The sequence below is a fragment of the Diceros bicornis genome, chromosome 7 (genome assembly GCF_020826845.1).
Source record: "Diceros bicornis minor isolate mBicDic1 chromosome 7, mDicBic1.mat.cur, whole genome shotgun sequence".
In the NCBI taxonomy this organism is placed as follows: Eukaryota; Metazoa; Chordata; class Mammalia; order Perissodactyla; family Rhinocerotidae; genus Diceros; species Diceros bicornis.
Window position 1 is genome coordinate 45754007 of NC_080746.1, and position 20696 is coordinate 45774702.

Here is a 20696-nt window from a genome sequence, read left to right on the forward strand (position 1 = left end):
CAGAGGTTAAATGACTTGCTCAACCTCACACATTAATGGTAGAGTTGGCCCAGATTCCCCACCTTCCGGCCATTAATGCAATACCTTTTCTGCAACCCACCCACCCTACGACTGGGTGAGGTCATGTAAAGAGAATATAGTTTTAAATCCTTCCACTGAAAGCAAACCTTAAGAGGATCATCATCCTTGAAATCTTAGTTCCTACATAGTCATTGTTTATACCTAGTCTAATCACGGTGAGGAAAGAGGCAGTTGTTAAATATCCAAGAACTCAGGGAGCTTTAGTTTGTGCCAGCAAACATTGATCTTCAAAGATAGACAGAGTCCTACCAGTTTTACATTCCAAACCACACTTCCCAATAAAAATGATCCTCCACAGCAAGTTCCAAAGTAAGCTCCAGGCCTGGATCCCAGGCCACGAGTTCTATGAGAGGGCGTCATCCACAACCCACCGGAAATTTGGCAAGTTGTTTAGACAACCCGTCTCCATCAAGCTGCCTTTGATGGCAAAGCCAGATGGGCTTCTCTGGGCACCAACTGACCTTCTCCTGCTCACCTTTGCATGGCTCTCCTCTTCTTTTACCCTTCCCCTCCAGGTCACCAGTTCCCTTGCACAAATGCTTCTCCTTGCCAAGAAGATATATTGACTCAAATGATCATAGAAATTTGCTAATAATTTATCTTGGCAAATCAATGCTGTGTCACTTCAGGTCTCTATAAAATTTCCTCCAACTACTTGACAGCCCTATCCACTTACCAGAGTTCTTAAAACCTAGATGCAGGTTGAGCCCAGATTCTAATTTCAAATCTCCCTTGGCTCACACTTGGGATATGTTCTGTCTTCCATCTCCAGCTGGCGCACTATCATGCCCTTTCCTCTGGAACGAAGACCTCCCTACATTCATCTTCACATTCCTCCCACTTACACTAGTGGAGTTTATAGCTTGCTAACTCAGCCTTGCCTCAAAGAGCAAGCAAAAGGGAATTGGGTTCAGGGCCTGCCTGCCTGCCTGGCAGGAAATAGCCAAAGCTCCAGTGTTTGACCTTTTTGCCCAATTTTTCCCTCCTTTGCCCTGCTTCCCCATCTGAAAGACTTGGTCTCTGCTTAACTTTTTCAGCACCCAGCTCTTGATCACTGTCTGGTTAAGATTCAGCAAAAAAAGGCCTAAAGAAAGTTTGTGAGTCAGTCTTTCCCTGCTTCAAGCTACTCCCCAGAAGTCCAGTAGGAGGTGTTTTTGAAAGATGCATTAACTTTTTTAGGCCACTACGGTGTCATTAGGTAAATCATTGCCTATAACATGACCTGTGAAATTGGGTAAATGTCTACTCCACTGCACTCAACGGTAGTGTAGATGCCCTAAGAGTTCACATGACTTTTAAGGGTTCCAGAAAGCAACAAAAACAAACAGAGGACCTCATCAAGTCAGTGTCCCCTCAGCCATTTCCTGTTTTACGGAAAGCAGACACTTGGACTCACTCATTCATTCAACAAACATTCTTTGTGTGCCTGCTCAGGGCCAAGCATGAGTTAGGTGCTGAGGGTACATCAGGTAAACACAAAATAACCAAAATCCCTGCCTTCAAAGAGTCCCAGAACCTGAGGAAAGATTCAAGCCTCAAGCTCCAGTTCTATTTCTGGTGGCTTGACCGATCCTGACCAACTACTGGAGACTGGAAAAGTCTTGCCCCTCTCTTCTCATTTAATCCCTCACCCCCTATGACAGTGAGGTGGAAATAGAGACAGACCAGGTGCAAATTCCCCTTCCCTCCTAGTGTTCGTCATTTCTTAACCTCTGGTCATCTCAGTTACCTTGTCCATCCAACTTTGCAAGGTTGTGGAGATGGTTAAGAATAATGTAAGTAAAGTGTCTGGCACACAGTGACTGTTTGATAAACAGTGGTAGCTATTTTAATAAGAAATGGAATGAAATACATAGTTGTCCAATAAGCAGTAGCTATTAATATGGTAGATCTTTGTCTTCCATCCCAAACTCAAAGGGCTGATCTATCAAGGTGAGGGTTAATGGATGTGGAAGATTATTTTCCTTGGCTCCTTTCTCATCCTGTATCATGCAAAGCCTGTTTGTGCAAGCCTTTCTGTTCTGTCCTAAGGAGCTCAGGGTGTGTCGGCTCCTCAGGCTGGCCAAGTTCTACCTGCTGAAGCTTCCTGTGCAGCCAGAGGTCAAGCAGTTGGCAAAGTCAAGCCAGCCAGCTGCCGTGAAGTGATACTTCTGAAGGAAATCCTGGATCGGTTCTACAAGGGAGTTGCAAACTGCAGCCTGGATTAACCCAAGCTGTTCATCAATGTGCTTCAGCTGCTCATCCACTCTCTGCTGGGCAGCTGGGCAAGAACTCCAGGACCGCCACTCCCTACTGCCCAGAGCGGCCAGAGGGAACAGTGGGGATTCCTGATCAGTACATGCTCTCTTTCCCAGAAAAGGGATTAAGCGTGCCCTGACAAAGTTTACACTTCCATCATTCTTTCTTGGGGAGTGAAGTGGGAGAGAAAAGGGACCTGAGCAGTCCTTTCCTCTACCCCCTTAAAAATCTCTTTAAGCTGCTCCATTCTGCCATCAAACACTGGATCCGAGCAAGCAATCTACTGACACCAAATGTGTCTGTGCTCTTGGTCAAATGAGGAACATAATGCCAACCTCAGAGGGTTGTTATAAAAAGTAAATGAGAGATCACACGTGAAAGCACGTGGTAAGTACACATTACATGCTAATTTTCCCTTTTTCTTAATAATTTTGTAAGGTGGTGTTGCATAGTGTAAGAAAAAACAAGCCCATAAGTCTCTATCAGAAGGCTCTCATTGTAGGTGACCAAAACCTGATTCAAACTAGATTAGAAAACAAAAAGAGAATTCATTGGCTCGTGGAATTAATAGGCATGGCTAGATCTAGAGGCTCAAATGAAGTTTTCAGGGCTCCGTTTCTCCTTCTCTATCTCTTAGCTGCTCTGCTTGGCTCTGATTCTTTTTGCTGTTGGTCTCCTTCTCTCCTGCCACAGACAGCATCTCTCCATGTGGGAAGGAAGACAGCCACGGGAATCATGATCCAAAAGGAAGAGGCACACACACTGTCTCCTGGTGTCCACGAATTAAATCTCATGGCAGGACTTCGGCCCTTTATAGGTCACATGCCCATCCCTTAGCCTAGGAGTCAACAAACTATGACCACGGGCCAAATCCAGCCTGCCTCCTGCTTTTGGACAGTATGTGAGCTAAGAACGGTTTTGTCATTTTTAAATGGTTGGAAAAAAACACAACAGAAGGATAATATTTTGCAATACTTGAGACTTATATGAAATTCAAATTTCAGTGTCCATAAATTTCAGTTTTAACACCACACCCATTCATCTATGTATTGTCTATGTCTGTTTTCTGCTATAACAGTAGAATTGAGTAGTGGGGACAGAGACCATATAGCCCATAAAGCCTAAAATACGGCTATCTGCTCTTTATCGAAAAATTTTGCTGGCCCTGCCCTAGACCAATCATGGTGAACAAGAAGATAGGACATTCTGATTGGCCAGATCTGAGTCACGTGCCCTCCTCTGTAGCTGGGAGGCAGGTAGAGCAAGAAGAATAACAATACTTTACACTTGGTGAGCACTTACAGTGTCAGGCACTGCTGTAAGCGCTTCATTTGTATTAGCTCATTAAATCTTTGCAAGAACTTTGATCATCCCCATTTGATAGACAAAGAAACTAAGGCACAGAAAGGTTAAGGAATCTGTCCAAAGTTACATAGCTAAGTGGTAGAGCTGAGATTTACACCAGGCTATCTGGCTCCAGAGTTCACTCTTTGACTGCTATAGGATCTGATCTAGCAAAAAAATGGGGGGTAGGATGGTTTCCCTGGGTAAGGAGGGGTGCTGGGGAAAAGAAACTACAGATATCCATAAGAGTGTTAGACCAATATGAGTTTGAAAATCTTTTACTTAACTTAGGACCTCAGTTTTTTCATCTAGTGGGAAGTAGCGCTGCATGGTGAAGCAGTGTCAGGGTCCTGAGGAGAAGCCAGGTCTGTCCAACTCAAGTGCCTGAGCACACAATCACCACACCCCACTGCCTCGGGTCTGAGAGCATGAAGAGAGAGAAGATATCAAACAGACTGAGCAGAGAGTCTGCTCAATTAAGGTTCGTTTCTTTTCTTCCTCTTCCCTGAGTTTCCCATTCACATTATGGAGATATACATGAGCAAGGAATCCATATGTATCTTTGAAGAGTCTGTTGCCTCTACCTTTTAAGTAAAAATTAAAAAAAAAAAATCTCCCTTTAATCAGTCTTGCTGTCAAAAAGGCAGAGCAAAAATAGTAAAGGTTCAGAGAAGGGCAGTGAAAATAATTTGCGGCATGCATGGCAGAAGAGCATGCCATGAAAAGAGGAATTCCAAACCCTGGGATCATTTCATTTGGAAAGGAAAGCTCCTAGAGGTACAGTGTTTACAGGATAATAAGCTGACGACAGGTATAGGAAAGACTAATCAGGACCTGGTATTTACTTTTCCCGCAAAATACAAGAACCAGACTGTTAACGCATTGTATAATAGCCGTTTCACCTTCCACTTTGGAACACTATCAAAGTGAGCTTTACCCTCCCTTCCTACTGACTATAGTGCCAAACCACACCCCCAGTCCCAATCAGTGCACAAGACACCACACTCTACACGTACTGTTCAGAATCTGGAGATTTCTAGCTGGAAGGTGTGTTGGGGCCATGTGGTCCAGCCTCTTAAACGTTATTGATGAAGCTGAAGCCCAATAAGATGAAAGGGATTGTCCCAATTTGCATGGTGAGCTCATGGCGTATCCAGATTTAACTTGGCCTTGGGGTCAGAGGAACTGGATTGAGGTCCTGGCTACACCTAAATGACCTTTCTGAGACTCAGTATCCCCATTTTTAACATAGTTGGAGAGTCAAATAATGCAAGTGGCCTAATTCTCAGTTCAGTGTATTGTGTACTGTGGCTTAATTCTCAGTTCAGTGCTTTTCCCTCTAAGTTATTCTGCTCTTTGGAATAGCCTGATGTAGGAAAAGAGAGCAAGGCTGGATTGCTGGAAAAAAAAATTGGAAGATGCAGCACCCCTTCCCCCCTTTACTTCCCCTCACCAACAATCAAGTACAAACTTCAAAAGAAACAAATTTGAAAATGGTGAACGTTGGACTTCGAGACCTTTCCCGGAGTGGAACCCTGTGGTCAGATATTGGCCAGGGCAATCCTTGAACAACTTGGTTGTCATCCAAGTCTGTTTTCAGCGGGGAATAAAGTTCATGTTTTGGAGGCAGTATCCTTGACTTTTTTATCCTGTTATTCAAATATTTCCTAATAATATTCGGCATTTATACACTCAAGAGACCTTGAAGGAAAAGGATGCAGGACTCCAGTCTTTTTTCCTTCCTTTTGCTAATGAATAGATGTTTTCTTTCTGAATTCACTGGCCCTATCACCCTATTTTTTTTTCACACTCAAATAACCCTACAAGAAAGAGGTCAAATAGCAAATGGGAAACTAAGTTACCAAGTTTTGGTTTGGATTTAATGCTATGAGTGCCTTTTCAACATGAAAAACCTAAGTAGAGAGGAATTGAAATTTTAGCAAACACATACATAATGCATAAATTACTTGGAATAAGTGCGGGTGTTTCTGGTGCCACCTATTGGTCATACTATAAGAGTGAACTATATGAAGTACTGTTGGTCATGAAAATGAATAGAACGTGGAATTTATGCTGTAGCAGTCAAAGTTATATATTTCAGCAGGCTGGCTGAGTGTTGAAATCGGGTGACTGTTGCTTGAACATTATCTTTAGTCATAGCTACTTAGAAGCATAAGACTATTTTGCTATGTGATTTTAGCCTTGGTTTACTCACCAATTAAATGTGTAGAAAGGAATATATAATGAGACATAATCTCTGGGAACTCTGAGATTAATGAACCAATACTCAGATTCAAATGATTTTTGTGTCTTGTGCTTCAGAACTGGTGTTGGTGTCCTGCCCAGATCCCTTGTACCAGCCACAGTGCACCCGGGCAGTTTCCCTGCGCCGCTGGGAGAGCTGGTTAGTACAACTCACAGCTACCCTCTTCTCTGGAGAATTGCCCTTGGCAAAGAGGAAACCACCTTGAGCAAATGGGACACACCTTGACCAGGAGGCTATGTGTACTCACATACATACACGTGGCCTCCACAGCCAGTGGCCAATAACTGATTGTCATGCGGATCCAAAAGGCCAGACCTCCTAATCTTAAGGCGGGATTAACCCTGTGGTGCAATTTGTGCTCCAGAGCTCCCCATGGGATCACGCTGAAGCTAGACTCCAGCTGAAGCCAAATTCTTGTTTCGCTCCTTTCCCCTGTTCTATGCTGTTTCTCTCATTCTCCTTCTTGAAAACACTCAATAAATCACTTGAACACAACACATCTCCGGCTCTGCTTCTCAGGAACCTGATCTAAGACAAGAACTATCCCATGGAAAAATGTATCTTTGTAATGATGAAAGCCATGAAAGCAAAATAGCCCTTTGAGTATATGAATGTGGTTTTCCCAACATGCTTGGGAAGCCAATGCTACACAGAGCAACCCTTCTCCACATGCCGCGAAGCCCAGGCTGAAGGACAGCAGCACTGATACTGCACTGTGGGACCAAAGACCTGGTGATGATATAAAATATATCCTGGAAATGGCACTCTGCCTGAGTTTTCTGAGAAATGCATTTAGTTTCAAAATAGTACATTCGTGCTGGCATTAGACCTCAAGCTCCAAGGGCAATGAAAAATAACCTGGAATGGGAGGACTTCAGGCTGTATGCATTTCTACATCTGCTGGAAGAGCCAGGCCTTTTTGGCTGGTGCCGAAGGGGAACCTTGGGGAAAGGAAAAAATTCTGCCAGAGGACAGCTTTGGAAATCTCATAAAAATTATTGGTTGATTTAATTGGGTTTTGGTTGTAGAAGTTCCAGCTGGTTCTCCAGAAGTGGCAGTGCCAAGTAGAAAGCTGGGAGCTTTGGGTCTAGTCAGGCCTGGGTTTGAATTCTCCTCCAACTTACCAACTCGGTTTCCTAATCTACAAAATGGGGATGATAATATTTACCTCCCAAAGCTGTTGGGGTGGGGGTTGGGGATTAGAAATAGTGTCAATTCAGCACCTGGTATCTACTAGTCAGTGAATAAAGGGCAGCTATATTTCTGCACTAGAGCTGTAGCCATCTACTGATTAGTTTAGCCCCTCTTACCAATACAGGGAGTATTTTTGGCTTATTTATTTATTTGTTCAACTTGTTTGGAGTGGGAAAAAGGATACTGTTTATTTAGGGCTCTATTGGGGACCCCCAAACAGCTTTTTTAATTTTTAAAATTAATCCTCAGATTACTACGATTCTCATGTGGTGAAAACCAATGGAAGGGTGTCATATAATGTAAGGCCATCCTGTATGGTGGAGCAGATTGTACAGTGTACAAAGGCGCCCCACTGTGGGCAAGTGGGGCTAAAATCTAGCCTTCCTTCTCTCACCAAGCCATGAACCCCAAGGGCAGTGTCCACCTACAGGAGATAACTTTACTAATTCTCACAGAAAATGGGCTAGAAGCAGCCCTGACATTGTGCATGCCCTTTGTTCAGGGTTAAGTTCTCTCTTGTGGGCAGAGGGGACCAAGAGGACCTCCTGAAGAGAATACCTAAGCATAATGCTTTCCAGATCCAGCTTCTCCCACCTACTTTCCCTACCCTGAAAGATAAAGCCTGATGAAGACATTTTAGGCCATAGTAATTAGCTGCCAGGGATCTCTTCAAAATATGGTGCCTATATCAGTAATACTCAAGGTAGGGTCTGAAAAATTACCCACAGCATCACCTGGGGTACTTGACAGAAAATGCAAGTTCCTGAGCCATACGCCTGACCTAGATTCTAGAATCTCTAGAGGTTAAATTAGGGAACAGCTGTTGAAATAGTATTAATCACTTCCTCAGAGACCTGCTGGCCATAAAGAAGGCTTTCTTGGTCAAGGATTCCCTTCATTCACAAAGTCTACATGGGAGTCATGGTGAAGAGTTGAATGTCCCTTAGAAAGGCTCTTCCTCTTGGAAGAAGCCCAAAGATACAAATAGCGATAGGCTTCCTTTCCCTTGATAACTCCTTCCACTCCACACCCCATTCCCCCAACACATACACACAATTCTCTCTCATAAGGATCCTCTTCTCTTTCCTTTTCTTGTTTTTGGTCTATGGTATACAGAAGAACATATCGTCCAGCAGGCAAAGGCAGCTAGGTGATGGCTATCTATCCTTTAAATTCTTGTTTACTTTTTAGAATCACATTTAGCATTTTCTATTGCTCTTCCTAAAGCCCTGGGTTACCCCAGCCCTATCAAGCAACCTAATTCTGTCCTTAGTGGCAATCTTAACAGTCAGGGAATGTCCACATGATGGATTATCAAGCTAACGATGCCTTCAATATAGCATAGGCCTTAGATAACAGCATTTAATATAGAAGCACATCACTGTCAACATAAGGTTTGACAATCAAAGAACCAAATTGAGCTGTCCTATAACCAACAACTAACTATACTATGTGGTACACATCTAGAGCTGTGTCAAGTTCACTTTGCCCAATTCCTAGGTAATTACTTCCAAGTGAGCATCAGTGAAGAACAAATCCATTAAGATATAGTCTAAGAAACATTCAACACCTGTGCTAGGAGCTAGAGTTAGAGATAAATCAAACACGGTCTCAATCTTTAAGAAATTTACAGTCTGGTAGAAGAATGCCTATGGAAGCATTCTGTGACAAACAAAAGACTATACCACTTAAGGGATTATCATTCTTTTTTTTTTTTTTTTGTGAGGAAGACCAGCCCTGAGCTAACATCCGATGCCAATCCTCCTCTTTTTTGCTGAGGAAGACTGGCCCTGGGCTAACATCCATGTCCATCTTCCTCTACTTTATATGGGATGCTGCCACAGCATGGCTTAACAAGCGGTGCGTCGGTGCGCGCCCAGGATCCAAACCGGGCAACCCCGGGGTGCTGCAGCAGAGCGCGTGCACGTAACTGCTTGCACCACCTGGCCAGCCCCAAGGGATTATGATTCTTAAGGAAAGAGTCTTGTGCTATAACTTAGATGCTAAGAAGAGAACTAATATTTACTGACCACCATTAAATTTTCACAACAATCCTACTGGTTTGATTTCCGGGTCAGTTATGATAACTACAGGTGCCAGAAATAGGAAATCCAACTAAAAGTGGCTTAAACAAGAAGAAACATGTATTAAAAATGTATTATCTCACTTAACCACAAGCCTAGACATAAAGATTACTGGGTTTGATTAATTCAGTAGCTCAATCATATCTGCAAGAACCCAGGTTCTTTCTGTTTTTCAGCTCTCTCATTGTATTAGTCAGAGTTCTTCAGAAAAACAGAACCAAAGGGAGACTCTCTCTCTCTCTCTCTCTCTATATATATAAATAGATTTATTATAACAAATGGAGGCTGACTCGTCCCAACACCTGCAGGGTGAGCTGGCAAGCTGGAGACCCAGGAGAGCTGATGATGTAGTTCCAGTCTGAAGGCTGGCAGGCTTGAGACCCAGAAAGAGCCAATAGTTCAGTTCGAGTCTGAAGGCAGGAAATAACTGATGTCCCAGCTCTACAGCAGAAAGGCAGGAGGAATTTACTCATTTTCAGGGGAAGGTCAACCTTTTTTATTCTATTTAGGCCTTCAACTGATTGGATGAGGCCCACCCACATTAGGGAGGGCAATCTGCTTTACTCATTCTATGGATTTAAATGTTAAACTCATCCAAAAATATCCTCACAGAAACACCCAGAATAATTCTTGACCAAATATCTGGGCACCCGATGGCTCAGTCAAGTTGACATATAAAATTAACCACACTTTCATCTTCAGCATTTGGCCTACGCCCTTTTTGGTAGCAAGATGGCAGCAACAGTTCGAGTCATCACATCCTCATACAACATTCAAAAGCTGGAATAAGAAGAGGCAGATCTTTTTGTCATATCCTTTCTAAAAGTTAGAGAAAATGTCCTAAAAGTTGAGCCCTCTATATCTACTTCCATATCATTGGCTAGAATTATGCCATATGCCCATTCCTAAACCAATCACTTGCAAGGGGAAAGATTTACCCCCATGCCCTAAGACTAGGAAAGAGCTCATCTTCCTCTGAAGTACCTGACAGCCTGATCCATTGTGGTTAGAAAGGAAGGAAGGTTTGGACTGGGCAAGTAGCAGCAAGGGAGGCTATTGGCTAAACAATCAACAGTGTCTGCCACAATTTCTATTATCCCCATTTTAAACATGTGGACACTGAAGCTCAGAAAGATCGAGTTGGTCAGCATTACAGCTAATAAACTGTCAAGTTAGAATTTCCAGTCAGATCTCGCAGCCTGTAATTTGCTGGCTCTATTTGCAAGTCTGTTTGTGGATGGACCTAACTCTGCCCTGTCCCGTAATCTTGGGCAAGTGCCTTAATCCCTCCAAATCTTTTCTGTCACTGATAACAGATGTAACAATAGTCCTTACCTTTTAGAGGATCTTATTAACTTAAACGGTGTATGTTAAGCACTTTAGCTATTATTTGCTGCCCTACCATAGTATAAAGAGCCATATATTGCACAACTGCAGGGGGCACTATTCACCTAGGCTGTAAGATGAATTATGCCCCTAGAATTTCACCATAGCATCACCCTTACTAAGAGGCACAGAAAACTTCCCTCTAGAATGAGGAGTGGAGAATTCTTGGACATAAGTACTACAACACAAGCAAGTTTTAACTCAATGCCACAACAAAGAGCTGAAGGAAAGCTAACAGAATTTTCCAAGCCCAATGGTGAAGACCTTCATATATGTCTCTTTAATTCTCCCAAAAGCCCTAGGATGATAAAGAAATCTTGTTATTGCTTTTGTTTTTCCTGTAGAGAGTTACTATGGTGGGGCTTAATTCTAGGAAGGAAACAGAATTTCCTGATTTCCTTGTTGGAAGGTACTGTTAGTCAGTCAATACTCTTTCCCGGGGGCTCGTTGTGTCTCTCGGGTTCTAAGTGCTAAGGCTTCAGCACGATATAGTAAGAACTTAACTGCGAAGTTGGAAGGCCTGGGTTCTAGCCTTGCTCTGTGTCTAGCTAGCAGTATCAAAGTGGACAATCAAAATTTCCTTTTCTCTCTGTATCCACATTTTTCTGCAAATGAGGTGATGAGATAGACTCCTTGGTCTCTAAGGGTATATTCCAGTTCTGACATTCTCTGAGCCACATAACTCCCCCTGCTCTGGCCTCATGGGGATGGTATAATTCAGACATCCTTAGCAGGAATGCCTCGGCTTGCCGCTCAAGGGAGGCTTAAAGAGTCACAAAAGCAGAAATGAGAAAGTCATTCAACACAGCTTTTCTCGAACCCAATGTTTGGACAAGGAGGAATGAGAAATGGGATCGTTGAGGTAGGGGAGGGATTGGCCACTCTGCAGGGCAGGTAGGTAGGGCGGGTCTAGCCATTCTTAGCACAAGTGGTAATGTGTGGCAGCACCGAGAAAGAGAAAGGGCCTGGTTGTACAGAGCAGTCTGCGCCCTAGCTCCCTGTATATGCAGTCTGAAGCCTCAGGTCTGATTAATGGGTCTGTTGTTGACACATAACCCCGTTTCCATAGCAATCCTGGTTTCCTGATTAAGGAGGTGGAAGGAAGACAGTGTGATATGGTGGCAAGAGTCCTGGAGACAGGGTAAAGGATATCTAGTTCTCACCCTGTCTTGGATAAGTCATCTCCACCCATTGGGTTTCAGCTTCTTTATCTGTTAAGTGGGGTTCTGCAGCATGTGATCTGGAAGGTTCCTTCCGGGTCTCTGGTAGTCTAACAGATGCTATCAGCTGCTACTGTTTCTTTGCATGTGTCTGAAAATGGCTTTCTTAAAATGTGTCACTTCTTCTAGTTTTAGAACAGAAATGAAACCCCAGGTATGGGTTCTTGAGGGGAAAAGAGATAATGGAGAAAAACTAAGGTAGGGAGGCCTAAAAATCAGTCAAATTCTTGAAACTGAAAAATTGAGGGCTACAGAGGGAAAATCAGATAAAAACGCAGGCATGTGGAAATTCCCAGGATGTAATAAATGCGTGACCCTTAATGTCTGCTCTGTTTGGGGGAGCAATTTCAGTTACCGTAGCAGTGCATACAGTAAGGATTCAGTAGACAGTTGTTAACTGGTTATCTTTACTATAATGACAAGGCAAGAACTAGCTGATTATCAAAAGTTCCTTGCAGTTCTAATATCCTATGCTACATTTTGCACCCAGAGGACACTTGAGGAGGCAATGAAGCCATCTAAAGTCGAATGCACAATGGTCAAAAGCAGAGGCTGTGGACTCAGGTGGACCTGTGTTGGAATATCTCTGCCATTTACTGTAGGACCTCAGGCAAGTTTCTTAATCTCTCAGGGACTCTGTTTCCTTATCTGTAAAATGTGGAGAATAACAGTGGGTACTATATAGGTTTGTTCATTTAATAAAGATTTACTGTACCTGCAAGGCACCTGGGATCTATTAGTGAATAAGACAGTTAAGACCCTGTCGTTGTGGAGATTCTTTCTAGTTAGGAGAGAGAGAAAATTAACAAATAAGCAAGTAAATAACCAAGATGGTGACAGACATCGATAAGTGCATGAAGGAAATGAAACAGGGCTAAGGAGTGAGTGACTGAAGGGAAGGATGAGACATTAGTGTTCAGGGAAGACCTCTCAGAGGAAATGACATTCATCAGGAAGGAGCAACTACAGGAAGATGAGAGAGAGCGGCACTCTATGCAGAGGAGATAGCGAAGACTCTAGAAGCAGCAATGAGCCGGGCATGTTTTAGGAGTAGAGAGAAGGACAATATAGCTGGAGTGTGGTGAGCAAGGAGAGAGTGTGACCAGAGCTGAGGGGAGATGGGGCCAGATCTCACAGGACCTTGTAGGCCTAAAAAATTTTATTCCAACAGCAATGGGAAACCACTGACTGGTTTTCTGCAGGAGAGGAACATGGTCTGTGGAAGCCAGTTTGAAAAGATCCCTCTGCTGTATAGAGAAAAGATTGTTAATGAGCAATGGTAGGAGCAGTAAGGCCTGTTAGGAGACAGTTGTCCAGGTGAGAGCTGATGAGGGCTGGACATTGGGGGTGGTGGAGGTGGAGAGATTTAGGATATATTCTGGAGGGCACGTGGATTAAATGAGGTAATCTGTGTAAAACACCTAGCACAGTGCCTGACAAAATGGGCTCAATTAAGTGCTTGCTATAGAAAATATGATCTGGTGTAGCAAGTTAGTTGCAATTCCATAAATTAAAGAATTTGGCAAATACTTAGGTCACAGAGCAGGTTAGCAAACTGGTTCAACCACTCACTATGTATATGCCACTTGGGCCAGTCACATTTAGGCCCTCAGTTTCCCCATTCATAAAATGAAGAGCAGACCAGATAAACTGTAAGGCAGCTGCCAGAGCTAACATTCTGTGAATCTTTTTTGATGGGATATATCAGTCAGGGTTTGAGCAGAGAAGCAGAGTCTCTCTCTATGAGTGAGGTTCCATAAAGAATTTATAATAGGGGCCGGCCCCATGGCTTAGCGGTTAGGTGCGCGCGTTCCGCTGCTAGCGGCCCGGGTTCGGGTCCTGGGCGCGCACCGACGCACCGCTTCTCCGGCCGTGCTGGGGCTGCCTGCGTCCCACATGCAGCAGCTGGAGGGATGTGCAACTGTGACACGCAATTGTCTACTGGGGCTTTGGGGAGAAAAAAAAAAAAAGGAGGAGGATTGGCAATAGGTGTTAGCTCAGAGCCAGTCTTCCTCAGCAAAAAGAGGAGGATTAGCATGGATGTTAGCTCAGGCCTGATCTTCCTCAGGAAAAAAAAAAAAAGAATTTATAATAAAGATTAGACCTTACAAAACTGTAGAAGCCAGTGAAGCACTCTATGCAAGGTATTACCTCTGTGCCTGGTGTTGGGCCTGAAGTTACTATAGATCAGCCAGGCCTACAACCAAGAAGGAAAGCTGGGCACAAAGTTTGGGAAGTCAAGGGTAAATTGGAGCCCACAAGGACAGACTGGATCCCATGTCTGTCTCTAACCACCCCTAATCTTGATGATGCCGGTGACCTGCAGAAGCTAGAGCCCTTAGCCACGGAGCTACTCACACACTTGCCCAGGACTCAGAGCAGCTGAGGAAGAAATCATACAGGTCAGGGTGCTGCCCCATGCCAACCAGTGAGCCAGCAGATTAGAGACAATGTGTGTGAGCTGCCACTGTACCTGACACCTGACACTGGCTTTCAGAGCATGAAATGCTGCTTCATTTCCATCTCCCTAGCCTCACGCCAATTTCTCTTGTGGCAATCCCAATCTGGGACCATGTAGGGAAGGGAATTCTGGGACATAGTTCCCACTGTAGCTAAATTGACAGTACAAAGCTACCAGAGTCCACTCCTCGTCAACTTGGCATTCATGCACACTTCTTTTAACCATACCTAACTTCTAAATAAAGACAATAGCAAAACCATGTTTCCACTTAACATGACCCAACTGTCCCCCATGCAACTGAAAACATGCTGTCCTTCTCCCCAAGAGAGGATCTAAAGTCCCTTTATCCATCTTTGGGTGATATTCATTCTTTTTCTAGCTGAGTCACACTCTCTTTTGATATCTTGTTACTTAATTCTGTTCTGGTTATATGTTGCTGAATAACAAACCAAACTAAACCTACAGGTATTGCAAAAGACTGAATGTTCATGTCTCCCTAAAATTTATGTTGATATCCTAATCCTCAATTTGTTGGTATGTGGAGGTGGGGGCTTTGGGAAGTGATTAGGTCATAAGGGCAGAGCCCTCAAGGATAGGATTAGTGTCCTTATAAAAGAGACCCTAGAGAGTTCCCTTGTCCTTTCTGCCATGTGAGGACACAGCAAAAAGATGGCCATCTATGAACCAGGAAGTGGGTCCTCACCAGACACTAAATCTGCTGGTGCCTTGATCTTGGACTTTTCAGCATCCAGAACTGTGAGAAATAAATTTCTGTTTATAAGCCACCCAGTCTGTGGTATTTTGTCATAGCAGCCCAAATGTACTAAGATAGGCATAAAACAATGACCATCATGGATTTTATGTGTCAGGAATTTGGAAATGGCACAGCAAGGATGGTTCTTCTATGCCCCACAATGTCTGGGCTGGGATGACTCAAACAGCTAGGGGTAGGAACAGCTGGGGCCAGAGAATTTACTTCCAAAATGGCTTCTTCATTCACATTTCTGGCACTTAGCTGGGGATGGCTAAAGGACAGGCTCATTTGGGACTATCAACTGGAAAGCCTACATGTGGCCTCTACTGCATGGCGGTCTCAAGGTAGTTGGAGTACTCACAAGGCTGCTCAGAGCTCCAAAGCAAATTTCCCAGCAAATAAGGTGGAAACTGCACGGCTTTTATGACGTACCTTTGGAAGTCACTTAGTGTCACTTACACCGTACTCTGTTGGTTGAAGAAGTCACAAGCCCTTCCAGATTCAAGAGGAGGAAACATCAACTATACCTTTCAATGGCAAGGACATTGATGAATTTGAGGTTATATTTTAAAACCACTACCTAGGACTTTGTCTAGTCTAGTTCATGCTTATCCACGGCAGGTGGCTAGTTCACCATTTGGTCATTATTTAGCATCATTTTTATTCCTGTTCATTTCTCCTCTGACAACTGATGAGAGTGCTGCCTATGAGAATATTATTACACATGCCTTACTTTCCATGTTTTCCAGGTCTCTTGGAAACTCACACATTCCTCATAGCTAAGCTCGCGTTCCAATTTTTCTACAAACTTACCACTTACAAGTGATCCTCTGACTTATAATTCCTGATTACCACCTGTCTTGTGGCATACACAATTCCTAATGGCTTCAGCTGACAAGAATGAGATGAGTGGTGAGACCAGCCAATGAACAGTGATAAGAAAATATCTGGGCAGATTCATGATATAGAGAAATAGGCTTCTGAATCAAACAACAATTTTGGCTAAGACATTTTTCTACCTTAAAAGATTTAAGAATCAGCATAGTAAGACAGAAAAGGAAGATAATTATTGGCAACACATCCAAGTTCAGAAGACAGCTGAAAGCTGTTTTATAGAAGTGGCTTAGAGAATAGACTTGACCATCATTCTGGGGCCAGTTAGGTTGTATTTTGGTGGTTGCCTCTACCCAGCACATAATGCTCTCTTTTTCTGAAGAATTAGAGCACTTATAGCCTGAACCATTCCTTTATTTATTCAACAAGTATCTAGTGAATATCTTCTATGGGTCAGGTAGTGTTTTTCTTTGCTGTTCAGGAACACAGTGGTGAAGAAGACACACCTCTGACCTCAGAGATTGTGAAGGAGACCAAAAACACCAAAAACAAAAACAAAAAAACAAACTTATTTTACAGTAAGGGAGCTCAAGATAAAGCACTTAACTCTAAACAAGCTCTTTCGTGCTTCGTCTCATGTCTTAATCTCCTCCAATGTGACTGCAAGCTCCTGGAAGGCGGGGACCACCTTTTATATGTGTGCATACCTCCTTGTATGGGAATGGCAAGTCCACAATAACCCATCACTAAACATTTGTTAATGGCTTGACTGACAAATACTGAAATGAAATGAGGTCGTGGAGGTACAAAGCGTATTGGCATTATTTTTGGCCCCCTGCAAAGGTTCTTGGTTGCCCATTTGTGCATTAAACAATCACCACCAACAAATAAGAATGTCATATGTACCATCTTATGCTTGGTAGGAGGAACAACAGGGCTTTGATTCCTTGACCCGCAAGAGGTCTGTGGTGACTTGATTCTTCTCTGCTGGCTAGTGGCGCAATGGGTAAGAAGGGAGTTTGGCTCTGCCACTTATGAGCTATTAATTAACCTCTTGCGGACTCTGATTCCTCAACTTTGAGCAAGACTAGCATTCCCTTCCGCTTTACCCAGCACACGTTTTTGTTTTGTAACTAGTTCGGGTGCAGGGGAAGGTGGAGCACCCAGACTATCTATAAACTGATGGGATACAGCATGGCCTCTCCCTATGCTTCTGTTGTTTCACAGTCAATTCTCAATCTTTATGAGGTTTAAGTCCCAGTGAATTTTCCCCTCAAAAACCAAACAGGATAATGAACCACTTTCTTGCAGTTTCCATCAAGACAACTCTTTGTGAGTTCTAAATGTTCTGTCCAGATTCAAAGAAGCTGGTTTCTTCATGAGTGGTTGGAATAAGACTTTTCTTGGAAGCTACTGAATATGGATTAGTTGGATTGTTTCGCAGGAAATAAAAAGCAGGCTCTGGGGTGACTACTTCAGCACTTAATTGGGTTAGCAAAGAACTGCAAATGAGAGGTTTTCCTCAGGAGGGAAAAGATGTTTACGGCCCCCCACCCCTCTAGGTGGTGGATTTTAACCTAAACACTAGTCTTCAAATGCAGCCTTTAATTTAGGAACCATTATAAGAATCTATTAGAGCAGAAAATGTCAGGTTGAAAAATTAACACATCACAGGAGTTAATTAGAACCCAGCCTCTCATTAGATGCAAATGGAGAGCCCTCCAACTGCCCAACAGCCTGCTGGAGTCATGTTTGTTGCAGCTCCAAAGTGGCTGTTATCCTTACTTTCAGACAGTGGCCAGAGGAATGTGCCCAGGCAGTCCTGCCAGAGCCACTAGGGGTCCCTGGCCTGCCTTTTAGGTTAACGGAATGTCCTATTCACGTGTCCCTTCTTCTACTCCTCTCCTAAACGCTCTGCATGTTACAGGGTGGACAGACCTCTGCCTGGAATTGCCTCAGGGACGTGTTTTCTGCAACAAAGACAAACATGCCATGCCTGTCACTGGGAGCAGACTGGTGACTGTGTAAACCACTCTGAGACAGGGAGGCTGAGGGGCTCCAGGCCATTCAGACTTAGCTCTGAGTTGTGGTCTTTGTTTTCTTTCCACATTCAGACTGAAATGTGATTCCTCTGGCTTTCTTTTTTGGAAAATACCTGCAATGAGTTCCATGCCGGAAAAGAAAAGCTGTTGACAGGAAAAGCTTCTGACGGGGAAGGGGCTTCTTCAAGTGTTCTCAAAGGAGACAGGGGCTTCAAGGAAGCTGAGGCAGGGATGCCAGGGCTGGGAACAAGAGGTCCAGATCACAAAAGGGTCGTCTTTAACTAAGGATTAGGCTGAGTGTCAAGCAGTTTCCTCTGTGAGAGCAATACCACGCAGAGACTTTTGGGCCAGGCAGACATGCATCTGAGCCCTTCTCTGTCACTTACTGTGTGATCCTGGGGAAATTGCTTAACCTCTTAGAACATTAGTTTTCTCAAGCTCTTGCATGTGATAGATGAGATAATGCATGTAAAGCAGGTAAGACAGTAGCTGGCACAGAGGAAGGGTTCTATATGAGTTATTTGTTATTGATTTAATAATAGTATTCCTTCACCCAACACTAATGGTTTTCCCTCTGTGTGCCAGGCCCTGTGCAAGGGAAAGCTCTTGCTCCTTGACCTCATGGAGTTCACTGTTTAATAAACCGTGTACACATATGTTTAGCACAAAGCAAGCCCCCCTCCCCTCCTCGCAAGTGCCCTGGGAGAAGAGCCCACTGCACATTAATTCTGCTTTGTTGAGTAGCTCAGAATCCTACAGGTCATCCCCTTGGAGCCGCCCTCCAAACCCAGCTACCTCTACCTTCAATTTATCCACAATTCTCTGTGCACTTATCACATTCAGTTCCAGTTGTCTGTTTCTTCTTTGTCTCCTCCTGTGAGTTCCTAGAGGGTGAGGATCATCTATTCACTTGATTCAGTCATCTAATCATTTATTTATCTTTGTAGGCCAATAGTCTCATGCATTACTCAGCACAGGCATACAGAAGATTCACCCCTACTGCTGAGTATGTAGATTTCCAGCTGGGAACTTTTCTGGTGAAATAACCCTGCCCCCATCTTTGAAAGGCCTCCTTTGGGCCCTGGTTTGGTTGGTCTTTCATTTTCTAAGTATCACTATGGCTCAAACCTCAGTTTCTTCATCTCTTTAAGGGTGAGCTTCTTTTCCTGGGAGGTTATGATGATGGCTGGAGACAACGCAGCTTCTATGTGCCCAACACAGTTCTAGGCACAGAGCAAAATTACCAAAAAAAGTTGATTCCATTCTTGCCCTCAGCCAAGTCCAGCTGCCAATATAAGAAAACTAAAAATACAAGACACATATAAGCACTACATGAGTGGTGCAGACATCCTTCTAACTTGTATCCAGCCTTTGCCTTATGCCAGACTTGGCTGACACGGGAGGATACAAACATGCATAATAACTTGGTCCCTGTCTCCAAGCCCCAGGAAAACAGTGGCAAGTGTTGGACAAAAAGATCTCAGAAGAGAGTAGAAAGCTCTTTACCCAGATCCTCAGACCTGGGCTGCAGGAGATTGGAAAGCAGGAAAGCAGGAGGTTGTCCCAGAACAACAACAATATCTAAGTTATTGAGCACTTACTGTGTGTCAGACACTCTGCTAAATGATTTACTGGCATTATCTCACTTAACTCTTAGGCCAACTGTGTTGGGCAGTCATACACTTCCTTATTTTACAGATGGCCAATTTGAGGCTCAGAGAGGCACAGTAGCTTGACCACAGTCAAGCAACAAGTAAATAGCTTAGGAATCCACCTGTCGAGGGTTTCACTGGCCCAACTGGAAAGCGGAGAGGGCACACTGGCACAAAGCTCCGTCCGAGGGGTGGGGGTGGGGGAGAGGGCTGGGAATGAGCGAGGCGCGAGTTGGAACAAAACACGGGTCGCAAGATCCCCAGATCCCCAAAACCCTAAGCAGAAGCAGAATAAGTTAGAAAAAGATGCAGGCTGCAGGGGAGGGTTGCCTGGGGGCTGGGGGAGGGGAGCCCCGGCGGTTATGCGCCTTCTTCGCCCCCGGTGCACAGGTCAAGCGTCTCCCCTCCCGCCCTCTCACCCTCCCAACCTTATTTAGAAACCGTGTCCCCGAGACAGGAAGGGCGGCGGGCCGAGAAGCACGGAGCGTCCCGGTCTCATTTCCTCTCGAATCCCCCTGTGGAATTTCATTTCATACGGTGAGGAAATCGGAGCGCGAGACCGTCGGCTGCTCGGCTGCTCCGGGGCGCCTCCCCCACTCGCGGCTGGAGACCTGCAGCTCCCGGGCGCAGGTCGGGCCGAGTCTGGGGGCGGGAAGAGGGGGCCGGGCTCCAACCCTAGCAAGTTAGGAGTGAAAATAGCTGCGAGCTCGCGCGGTACCAGGCACCGTGCTCAGCGTTTTGTGCATTATCTCTAATCCTCCCAAGTCACTTTACGGGTGAGGAAACTGACGCCGAGAGGTTGAGCAAATTGCTCAAAGTCACACAGCCGGGATTTAAAGCCACAATCTTTGTCAATCCAAATCCAGTGTTCTTTGTGTAGGATAGGGATACGGAGGTGGCCACGGGCCGAGGTGACAGCTGGAAAACGGAAAGGGAAGCAAGCCGACTGATCTGGGAGCACTTCTCACCTGAAAGAGGAGGGCGCAAGCTACCTTGGCCGGAGCGACTGGGCTCTATCCCAGCGCGGCCCCTGAGCGCCGCGAACCCGGTGGGAGGAAAGTGAGAGCCGGGAAGCGGGGCGGGGCGCTCCGGGGAGGGGGGGGGGAACGGAGGAGGGGGGCCGGCGGGTGGCGGCCTGAC